This window comes from Nicotiana tabacum, chromosome 13 (genome assembly GCF_000715075.1).
Source record: "Nicotiana tabacum cultivar K326 chromosome 13, ASM71507v2, whole genome shotgun sequence".
NCBI lineage: Eukaryota > Viridiplantae > Streptophyta > Magnoliopsida > Solanales > Solanaceae > Nicotiana > Nicotiana tabacum.
In genome coordinates this window covers 52,959,060-52,970,232 of record NC_134092.1, presented here as the reverse complement: position 1 = coordinate 52,970,232, position 11,173 = coordinate 52,959,060, and the positions used below count along the sequence as shown (strand labels likewise).

At 38.3% G+C, this 11,173-nt stretch overlaps 1 non-coding gene across 1 annotated transcript; it reads left to right on the top strand.

Annotated features, from left to right (window-relative positions):
• The first annotated feature begins 10,769 nt into the window (after window positions 1-10,769).
• On the top strand, window positions 10,770-10,876 carry LOC142168501 (small nucleolar RNA R71). The gene has a single exon (XR_012698359.1). It is a non-coding gene; the product is annotated as a small nucleolar RNA R71 (small nucleolar RNA).
• The last annotated feature ends 297 nt before the right edge of the window (window positions 10,877-11,173 follow it).

The following is an 11,173-nucleotide window of genomic DNA, read 5'->3' as shown; positions in this document are numbered from 1 at the left end:
TTTTAGGCATTTTTTCAAACACCTATTATGCATACTTGTCTACAACCTCCTATAATGGAATTTTTTCATCATACAACCAACTTCCATACCAACGATTCACGTACAATCATCTTTATGCACCCATCACCCTCCGTTAGTACATGCATGCCCAACAATTTACTCCTAACCCATAAATCTCATTTTCCTACTCTTCATATACATCGAATTTAAAGATTAATAGATTATGGCTTCAAATCACCATCCCAAAAGCTCCAACACTAAATTTCTACCAATAATCTCATTATTAAACATTTAATGAGAGCTTGGGGATGAAATCTTTCCTTGTTAGTTAGAAGACATTGTGAGTTCTTCCTTGAATCTCCAAGAAATGGGAAAGGAATTTGAGTATGGGAATGTTAGAGCTCTTCCATCTATCTCTAGAGTGTTTCTCTTTCTCAAAATAGGAAAACCTCTTTTCTAAGACTGATCCTTAAGCCCCTTATTTAAAATAGAGTCTGGTGAAATTTTTCAAAAAACATACCCCTCCAAAATAGATCTTTGATCGCGGAATGGACCGTGGAATGCTTCTGGGATCCGTGAAATGGTCCTTCAAGTTTTGAAATGATTCTATGGTCTGCACATTGGACAGCGAAATCTCCTTCAAAATTTTCCCAGGTGGCCTGACCAGCTTTGTGATGGATCTGCGGCCCGAAAAACAGTTATGTGGTCTGTATAAGCCACCCGCAAAATGATCCTCAAAATTTAGTTTCCTTCTGACATAATCTGCGATCTGCATAGTTGACTGCAGAATCATCCGCCAAAGCCTATTCTTCTGCTCACTTCACAATGCATTGTCCAGTCCACAAGTACCGCACAATTGTCCTTGGCACTATAAAACCATGGAACACTGGTAAACTTTTACGGGGCCTTACACCCATGTACTCAATTTGTAGCAAGCCTAACCTCGGTGAAAGCAGTGACGTGGTTGGAAAAGTCCAATTCTCACTTTTAACCGCCAACAACAACAATAATAGAACAATAATGGCATATAGAGAAAGCAACATAAATAATAATAAACTCAACTCTAACACTAAAAAAGGAGAGATGTGCATGTTTTTCAAGAATATTAGTCATGGCATCAACATTTCCACAAAAATCACTTAAATAGAATTTTATCAAGGTAAACTATGATTTCAAGCTCTATACATCCAGTAGAGACATCAATTACCAATTAGCATGACAAAAATACAACTATATGCTTGTATGTCAAATATACATGCCAAATCAATAATTTCATAGTTAAATATTCAAATATACATATTCTCAGCACATTCATAGTGCCTAGCACACGTACCCCTCAATCATACTCTTAGCAATCTCACGGTGCCTAGCATAATACCCCTGAATCATCACACATACACACATACGCTCAGCACTGTAGGGGTGCCTGGCATAAGCCCCTCACTAAGCACATCTTGTGTGCCTGCACTCACAGGGTTATTACCTGACTCCGGAGGGGCGGATCATAGCCCAAGTGTTGATCATATCAAAAGTCAACGATCAATATCACTCAGCCCAATATGGGGCCTTGATGCAAGCATCACATCACAATCAGTATCAACACGACTCTATGGACCAAGATCAATCGTCAATCCGCTCCATATTGCTCTATGGCCCAGAATCAATCATCAATCTCCTCAAATCTCAATATGCCAAAAACTCACCATACTATAATAACAATACTGAACGAAACATACCAACGTGCCATAGGTCAGCTCAAACCCTTGTACAAAAACAAGAAAACTAGCAAAACACGAGATAACATATAAAAATTTCATAGAGGTAGAGATATAACACGCAAAAATAATATCATGACTGAAACATATGATTACTGCTAAGGCAAATAGCTCAACATAGCAAATATAGCCCAATCATGTCTCAACAAATATGCAAATAGCCTAGACATTATTTCTAGCATTGATAATAACTCGCATAGTCATACAAGTGGAGAAAACGGGATATTATAGAGGCATGATAGCAAAACAAGACATATAATAGCCTAAGGTCTACCTGGATCATGAATAACCATGGTGTGTGCATATACGCTCATCACCTCGTATACCTAACATGTACCAAGTATCATACCTAAGGAGGAAATACCCTCAATCCATGTCTAGACAAGATACCTACCTTATCTGAGATAGTCTTCTACCTCGAATTGCGTCAAAACCTCGCTCTAGCCCTCCGATCATGCAAATCCAAGCCAAACACAATCCAAGGAAGTCAACAATGTTATAGGAAGCGATCCCAGTCCATAATGCTTTGATTTTTGAAGAATTTTTTAAAAGTCAACAAAAGTCAATCCGGGCCCGCATGCCCGAAATCGAAAACCAATACAAAAATTTGATCACCCATAAAATGCCGAGTCTAAATATATGATTAGTTTCTAAGATCGAGTCCAAATAGGTACTCAAATCTTCAAAATACATTCTCTTAAGTGTAGATAAAAGCCCCAAATTTCCTTCCAAACTTCCAAGTTCTAGGTGTAGAAATCCATGGGTAATCAATGTATAGAACCAAATCCAAGTGAAAATCAGTTACCTCCAAGGCAATAGTGAAATTGCTCTTAATAATCTCCTCTTTTCGAAGTCTAGGGCTCAAAATATGAAACAACGGGTAAAATCCTAAAAATGGAAACTTATATACTTTACCCAGCAGTACTCATTGCAATCGCGGTAGAACCATCGCGATTCATAAATCAATCACTGCTCGTGGCCCCTTCTGCGCGAATGCGATCTATGCCATGTGAACACGAAGGCCAACCTGCTACACCACTATGCGAACGGGAGAGACATACAGCGAACGTGAACATCTGATGCCCGACCTCCTCCAACACTTCGCAAACATGAAGTAACATACTTGAACGCGATGAACATCTCCCACAACACTCCGCAAATGCGATCCCCTTTCCGTGAACATGATGCATAAATTCCAAACTTCCAAAATACACTACGTGATCATGAAGCTCCTTCCACAATCGCGAAGATCATCAGGTACACTAGAAAATCAACAAATGCAAACTCATCCGAAATGATCCACGACTAACCCAAAACTCACTCGAGCCCCTCGGAGCCCCGTATAATAATACCAACAAGTCAAAATACATGGTCCAAACTAATCCAAAGGCTCAAAACACTACAAATGACATCAAAACCAAGAATCAAAAACAAAAATCCTTCTCTTAACTTTCAAACCTTAAAATTTCGTTGAACACATCAGAATCACACTTAGATATCCCGGATAACCACCAAACTTTGAACTCAAGTTCCAATCAACTAAATGAACCCAACCAAGGTCTTAAATCCACAATAGGAGTCCGATAATACCGGACTCAACTTCCAGTGCAAACCTATAAACTATTCAATTCTTTAAATTGCCAATATTCGATAAATAGGGCAAAAACCTTCTCGAAACATCCAAATTCAATTCCGAACATACACCCAAGTCCAAAATAACCATAAGAACCTTTGAAACCTTCAAATCACGATTTTGGTGTCGTTTACTCAAAAGCTAAACCTTGGCCAACTCATCCAACTTAAACTTTTAAATTGAGAATTACCCTTCCAAATAAATCTCGAACCTTTCAAACATCGAAACCAACCTTACACACAAGTTATAATGCATCATATAAAGCTACTAAAAGTATCAAACCGCCAAACAAAATGTCAAAGCTCAAAATGATCGGTCATGTCATTACATTCTCCTCTAATTAAAAATACTTTGTCCATGAACGTGCCAAGAGTCATTCCAAAGTTGCCAATATTACTGTGTAACACATCATACACAAGATGTACCCCATTGTTCATATGCCCGTGGCAATATATTTCGACCATAGTAGCTGCTCAATAACAATCCTGATATGGGTAACATACTTCATCACAAATAAAATATTGTTCTAAACCTTGGAAATGCCGCAATGAAGAAACAAATGGGTAGAAACTCATATCACCCATCAACACCACAAGTCATGGTATTCTCTCGCTCGACTAGAACCATTGTCAAATTCTGAGCTGACTAATGACATTCCACTTCCAACATACCTTTATAAAAATCCAATTGCACTAATCCTAGGTCCAATAACCTTATTTCACCCAGTACTAGCTGCTCAAATTGAAAGGCCATATCAAACATAATCAAGAACCTCATAGGACGTGATTTGTGCGCCAAACAAGCAACCGCTCGAATATAATCAACAAAGGAAAGAGAATGATAAGGGAACTACCCAAAACGTTTAACAGATACAACAATAAGAGCATAATGTAATAAATCCATCCCATAAGGGAGAAACAAGACACACAAAACGAGCACAAGGAATTGTATCCCACATAATCTCGTTGCAGCATGCAACCCGATCCACAGATAATACTGTTGCAGCGTGCAACCCAATCCACATGGGAATAACAATTGAGACATAATGCTCGTACTCACTAAACACATGTGTAACAATAGCAAACACATAAAGTGCATAAACATAACAATGGGGATACATATAGCATAATGCGCTACATAAAAAGCAAAGCATGACTAAGGTGCAATAAGAAAATTAACATCTTGAGAGTCATGTCGCTCATATATTTCCACAAGGCCTAAACAGACACGTGTGTGAATAATTCGGTAACCTTACAACCCATCATGTAATAGCAGTGTAACACATGAAATAGATCAGGGCATGAATAACATCCATTATGCCCGATGACATATCCATAGACAAATGATGCGCTGAATAAACAAATCCAATCCAGTGTGAAATACAGATTCTCCTTACACCTACCAGTGGGCTTCCAAACTGATTCGGATCATTCCAAAATATGCTAATAGCCTTCCAAAAATCTACAGTGACCATATCCATGACACATACAATCAATTGTCAAATCCTGAACATACTTCCAAAGTCCGCAAATATAGGGATAGTTCTCCTCTTAGAGATAAGATCTCCAAACCGGGAGAGTACCAAAATCCCCATAACTGATTTCTAACTCTTTCACTTAAATGACTATCACGTCATCCATAACTGAACATCAATGGCTACCCACCATGAGGTTTATGAAGTACTGGTCAATCATCCACAATTAATACACAATGCATCTTTCAAAAAATGCACCCTTCTATGCGATACAAAATTGTGCTAGCATTCTATTAATCAACCAAACAATCAACCAAAAAAGTCAACCCAGGCCCATACCTTAGAACATGACAAACTCACTAATTGTGAACAACCATTCGAATACGAGTCAAACCATACCAATTTATTCTAATTCCGACTCCGAATCGGAGTTCAAATCCTCAAATTACATTAAGAAACATTTTTACAAAAATCCCCAATTACTTCACTTAGATTCATCAGTTAATTGCTAAAAACAAGGATGAAATCATGGATACTGAACAAATCCGAGTAAAAAACACTTATCCCAATCCAAATCATGAAAATCCCCTCCATGATCGTCCAAATTCGAGCTCTATTACTCAAAATACGATAAAATAATAAAAACCTGCGAAATTGAGTACTTAAATATTCTGCCCAAGCATATCCAATGCGATCGCGGAACCCTCCTCGCGATCTCGAAGAACAAAATTCCAGCTCCACCAAAAGACCTATGCAAACGCAGCCCCACGCTCGCGATCACGAATTACTAGCTTACACGAATGCGGACCTCCCATCGCAATCACGAAGGCTAAAACCTAGTGTGCCCCTGCCAACCTTCCCTTCTATGTGAATGTGAAGGAATTAGCTCCTCAAACTCCACGATTGCAACCCATCTATCACGAACGCGAAGAGAAAAGCTCCCTTGCCCCCACAATACATTCCACGATCGCGATGAACACGAGAAGACTTCTACTGCATAACAAGGAAAAATGGTCCAAAACCACACCAAAACATACATGAGGCCCTCGGGACCCCATCCAATCATGCCAACAAATCTTTAAACATAACACGGACCTGCTCTAGGCCTCAAATCATATAAAACAACATCAAAACCATGAATCGCACCTCAATTCAAGCCTAAGGAACTGATGAACTTTAAACTTCCAAAACACATGCCGAACCATATCAAATAAAATCGGAATGACAGCTAATTTTGCATGCAAGACCCAAATGACACAACAAACCTATTCAAACTCCCGTACCTGATATCAACAAAGTCAACTCCCGGTCAAACCTATCAAACTTCAAAACCATCAATTTTCCAACTTTCGCCAATTCAAATGAATATGACCTAGGAACCTCCAAATCAATATCCGGACATATACCTAAGTCCAAAATCATCATACAAATCTATTTGAATCATCAAATTGCCATTCTGGGGTCCTCTACACAAAAATTAAACTCCAGTCAATTCTTACAACTTAAGCTTCCAACCTTGGTACTAAGTGTCCCAATTCACTCCAAAACCTCCGCGAAACCAAACCAATCACCCCAGCAAGTCAAGTAACCATAAATACACATATGTAAAGCATAAAATATGGTAAACGAGGCTAAAATACTCAAAACGACCAGCAGGGTCGTTACATTCTCCCTCTCTTAAACAAACGTTCATCATCAAACGAGTCTAGAATCATACCTGGACTTTCAAAAAGGTGAGGATATGATGAAATTCATCACAAGTAAGTTTAAAATATTGGAAAACATTATATCAATCCAAACTCGGGTCTTGAGTAAGGAAGGAAAGATGAAATCCTTGTGCTCATGTTCTTCCAACTCCTCGTTAGCTTCCTTATGTCTAAAGTATGTCCAAAGTCTAGAAAATAACATTTTTCCGTGTATTTATACCAAGTAGGGTCGGGCCTAGACAAAATCCCCCTTTTCTAGCTGAAATAGGAAAACTTGCAAACTTATTGCTTTTCATGTGTCGCACTATGCATAGCAGGGTGCGTAGCATTAGTGCTTTTTCTTGTCAGACCACAGAAACCCAGCCTCTACACTTTGTCAATTCCTGACATAAAATTACACTACTGCCTTGCCCAGTTTGTCGCACTAGTGCATTTCTTCAGTTGTTGTTTCTTCCTTGATTTTTGACGTCCATAAATGATCCTCAACCCCCCGAACATGATCCCGGCTTAATACTTTGGGCTTCTACTCAGACTTCAAAGCTACAAATAGCTCAAATTAGTTCCACAATGTCCACATAACTCTGAATCACTCCTACAAGGCATATAACACACATTAAGTACAAAAACACTAGCAAATTAAAGCTCAACACAAGTAAAGTGCAGTGAATTAGAGTACAATAAGTGACTAAAATAGGGGATTATAGCCTACCATCAACACCCCACACTTAAACCATTGCTCGTCCTCGAGCAATCAAACTACACTTTATATAAACACGACCTTTTTAAACAACTCTCATAAATCATCATACCAAGAATAATTAAAACAGATTAAGCACAATACCGTAACATCCTTGCGTCAAGATTTGATTCAAACGCACCACGCATTTTTTTATAACCCGCTCACTTACTCTAACCTAGAAGTCAATGACATTACCTTTCCTTCATGAATCAAGTGCCCTCACACAACAATAGAGAGTAGTTCGACATATAATAAAATTTAAGAACAATGAAGAACTCAATATAGAAAGAATTCACTCACTCTCAGAAGTAACATTCATATGCCACAAAAGACGTAACATAGGATTGCCCGTAGTGTACTACTCTACTAATTGAGCTCATTCAGTCAAGGATCAAGTAGGACTTTCATTGGTTGTAATATATGCTGCGGGACGGGTAGGATACATTTAGATATAAATGTGACTACACCTCCCTAAGCACTTTAATACATACATTTCATTGTTCAAAACCCTACACTTATGTCAAACCAAAACTCAACCTTCATATCAATATACATTAACTCCCTAATTCTTTAAGCACAATTACATCACGTTACCACTATCAAAGAGTACTTTTCACAATCATACACTTATTTTTTCTTCTTTTGTTTTTCAATTCAAGTGGCTCTTACTTCTTCAAAATAATGCACCTTTCTCTCCTTATTTCATTAGTTCCACTCAAAAGTCAAACTAACCAACCCACACTTCAACTTTTACAAAGTTCATAACAAATTCGAGTGCTCATAAGAGGTAAAAGGTTCAAATAGATGGTCAATTCAAATAAATGGGTAAGGCTTGTAATGTGGTTGCCAAGGAAACAGGATTACAGGCTCAAAGGGGTTAACTAAGATATATAGCAATTAGGTTGGTAAAAGCATATAACTGGCTCAACAAAGAAATGTCGATATCACTTTCAAGACTGAATAAAACTACTATTTTGCTTTGTAAACACACAGGGCAAGTTCTAGACATCAAATGCAATGCACAGAATAACACAAAACCTCACACACACATGGCACATAAATAACTCAAGATTATATTATCAAGACATTTTAGTCAAAGCAATTAAGCAAAGTTAAGATCATACAATTTAAGGTACTTATACAAGAGTCAAAAACTGAGCCTAAGCATCACAACTAAAGCACTCACTTTTCTCAAGGCATAATAGAGTTAAGAGATATAGCTTTCCATTCAAATCATAGCACAAGATTTCCTACTATTCTACAAAACAAAAACTAACTACACCTAGTACAAATAAAACCCTTGAAAAAGAACCGCGGCCTAAAGAAAAACGAAGGTGGAATGAATACACTACCTAACAAATGAAACTCTTTTTGTCTTTTTCCATCGACTTTAATCCCTCAAGAGAACCTGTCGAATGATATCCATTGTCGGGAAAACCAAAAAAATTTCAAATTTTTATGTTTTTTGTAAAAAACTATTCTATCTCTAACTACTACAACTAACAAAAAGAAAACTAATATATATATATATATATATATATATATATATATATATATATATATATATATATATATATATATACATAAAAATATCCCCCACCCCACACTCTAATTTGTGGCATGTCCCCATGATATGCAATTGAAAAGCATAAGGTAAAGAAAACTTTTCTGAATATCTAGTTGGGGTCTAAGTCGAAGTTGGGCTCCATTCCTTGTCTTCGGGCTAATGCGCACATCCATGCCGACAGCTTCTTCTCAACATTTTGGGGTACACTCCACACTTATCTTTCTCACTCAGTGCAGCCTTCTCTTTTGAGCCCTTTACTTTCCACTCAACACTAGCAGCTGACTTTTCTTTTTGCACCACCTTTTCTACATCCATCTTGAAAGTCACATTCTCCTCACCCACTCTAAGCATGAGTTTTCTCTCATGTATATCCAATATCGCTCTACCCGTAGCTACGAATAGTCTTCCTAGGATGAGGGGGACCTCTTTGTTCTCCTTCATATTCACCACTATAAAGTCTACAGGATATACAATCTTATCCACCTGAACTAACTCATCTTCCACTATACCCTCGGGTATCACAGTCGTTTGGTCTGCCAGCTGCAAGGATATTGGTGCAGATCTTATCTCTCCGATTATTTTCTCTTGTTTCCTGTAAATAGATAGAGGCATTAAATTAATTAAGGCAGCAGAATCACATAAAGACTTATCAAACTCAATAGAGCCTAAAGAGCAAGGTATAGTAAAACTCCCTAGATCTCCACACTTTTGTGGGAGTTTGTTTTGTAATATCGCGTTGCAATGCTCTATGAGCTTGACCAATGATGCCTCCTCGATTTTCCTTTTCTTTGTAAGTATCTCCTTCAAGAATTTGGCATAAGCAGGTATTTGTGAGAGCACTTCTGTGAATGATAAGTTCACATGAACCTATTTCAGCACATACAAAAATTTCTCAAACTGCTGGTCCAACTTTTCTCTACATAGCTTTTAAGGGAAAGGTAAAGCAGGCATATATTTTCTCTCCTCGTGTTCCTCCCTTTTTGCTTTTTCTTCCTTCTTCTTCTTAGTTTTCATCGGGCCTTTCTTCCTTTTATCAACATCATTCTTCAGTTGCTCCCCACTTTCTTTTTCAAGTATCACCTCTTTTTGGATCGGGGTGGGATCTTTCAACACTTGCCCACATCTCAGAGTTACAACATTCACTATTTCTTTGGGATTCTTTTTAGTGTCAGCAGGGAGAGTGCCTAGAACCCTCTCAGATAATATTGTTGTAATTTGTCCCACTTGTCTCTCCAGGTTTTTCAAACCAGTGCTCAATTCTTTGATAGTTGTTCCATGAGTGTCCAACCTCTCATTTGTCTTGATAATGAAGCCTTCATTAGATCCTCTAGATCATGTTGAATAGGCTGTTGAGGCTGAAATTGCTGCCTCTGCAGATTTTGGTATGCTGGAGCTCCTTGTCCTTACAGTCTAGAGTTATTTTGCTGCCAAGCATTCACAGTACCTCCAAGTGAACTCCGTGAAAACCCAAGGTGCCTCTGACCCATTGCATTGAAATTGTAATATCCCACAACATTTACTTCCTCAGTTGAGGCTTGACACTCATGAGTAGGGTATTCTATACCACATTTATCACAAGCTACGTGCGGCTCACTTTGTATCGAGGCTAAGGTTAGCTTCCTTATCTCTTTGTCCACAACATCAAGATGTACCTACACATATGTGTTAGCATCAACCTCGTGAACACCAGTTTATCTTCTTATTTCCGCACTCTCAAAGGGCCATTGATTTGCATCATTAGATAACTTATCTAAAATTGTAACTATCTCCTATGGAGTCTTCTTCATCAGCGGGCCTCCAACTGCATTGCTCAATGTTCTGCATGAGGTCGGTGTCAATCCATCCAAAAAGTCCTGGAGTTGCATCCAGAGTTCAATTCCGCTATGTTGACAGTTTCGAACAATCTCCTTAAACCTCTCACACGCTTCAAAAATAGTTTCATTCTCTTTCTGGCAGAAGTTATGGATTTCTCTTCTAAACTTGCCCGTCTTAGCTGAGGAGAAATATTTATCAAGGCATTTTCTTGTCATCTCCTCCCATGTTCTAATCGAACCAGTGGGCAAGCTTCGAAGCCACTGCTTTGCATCATCTTTAAGAGAAAAGGGGAATGCCCTTAAATACATTGCATCTTTTGACACACCATTGTATTGGAAGGTGTTCATAATCTCCTCGAAGTTCATTAGATGTGTGTTTGGATCTTCGTTTGGCTTCCCTCTGAAGATACAACAATTCTGAAGGGTTTGAAGCAATCCTTGCTTTAAATCAAAATTGTTTGCTGC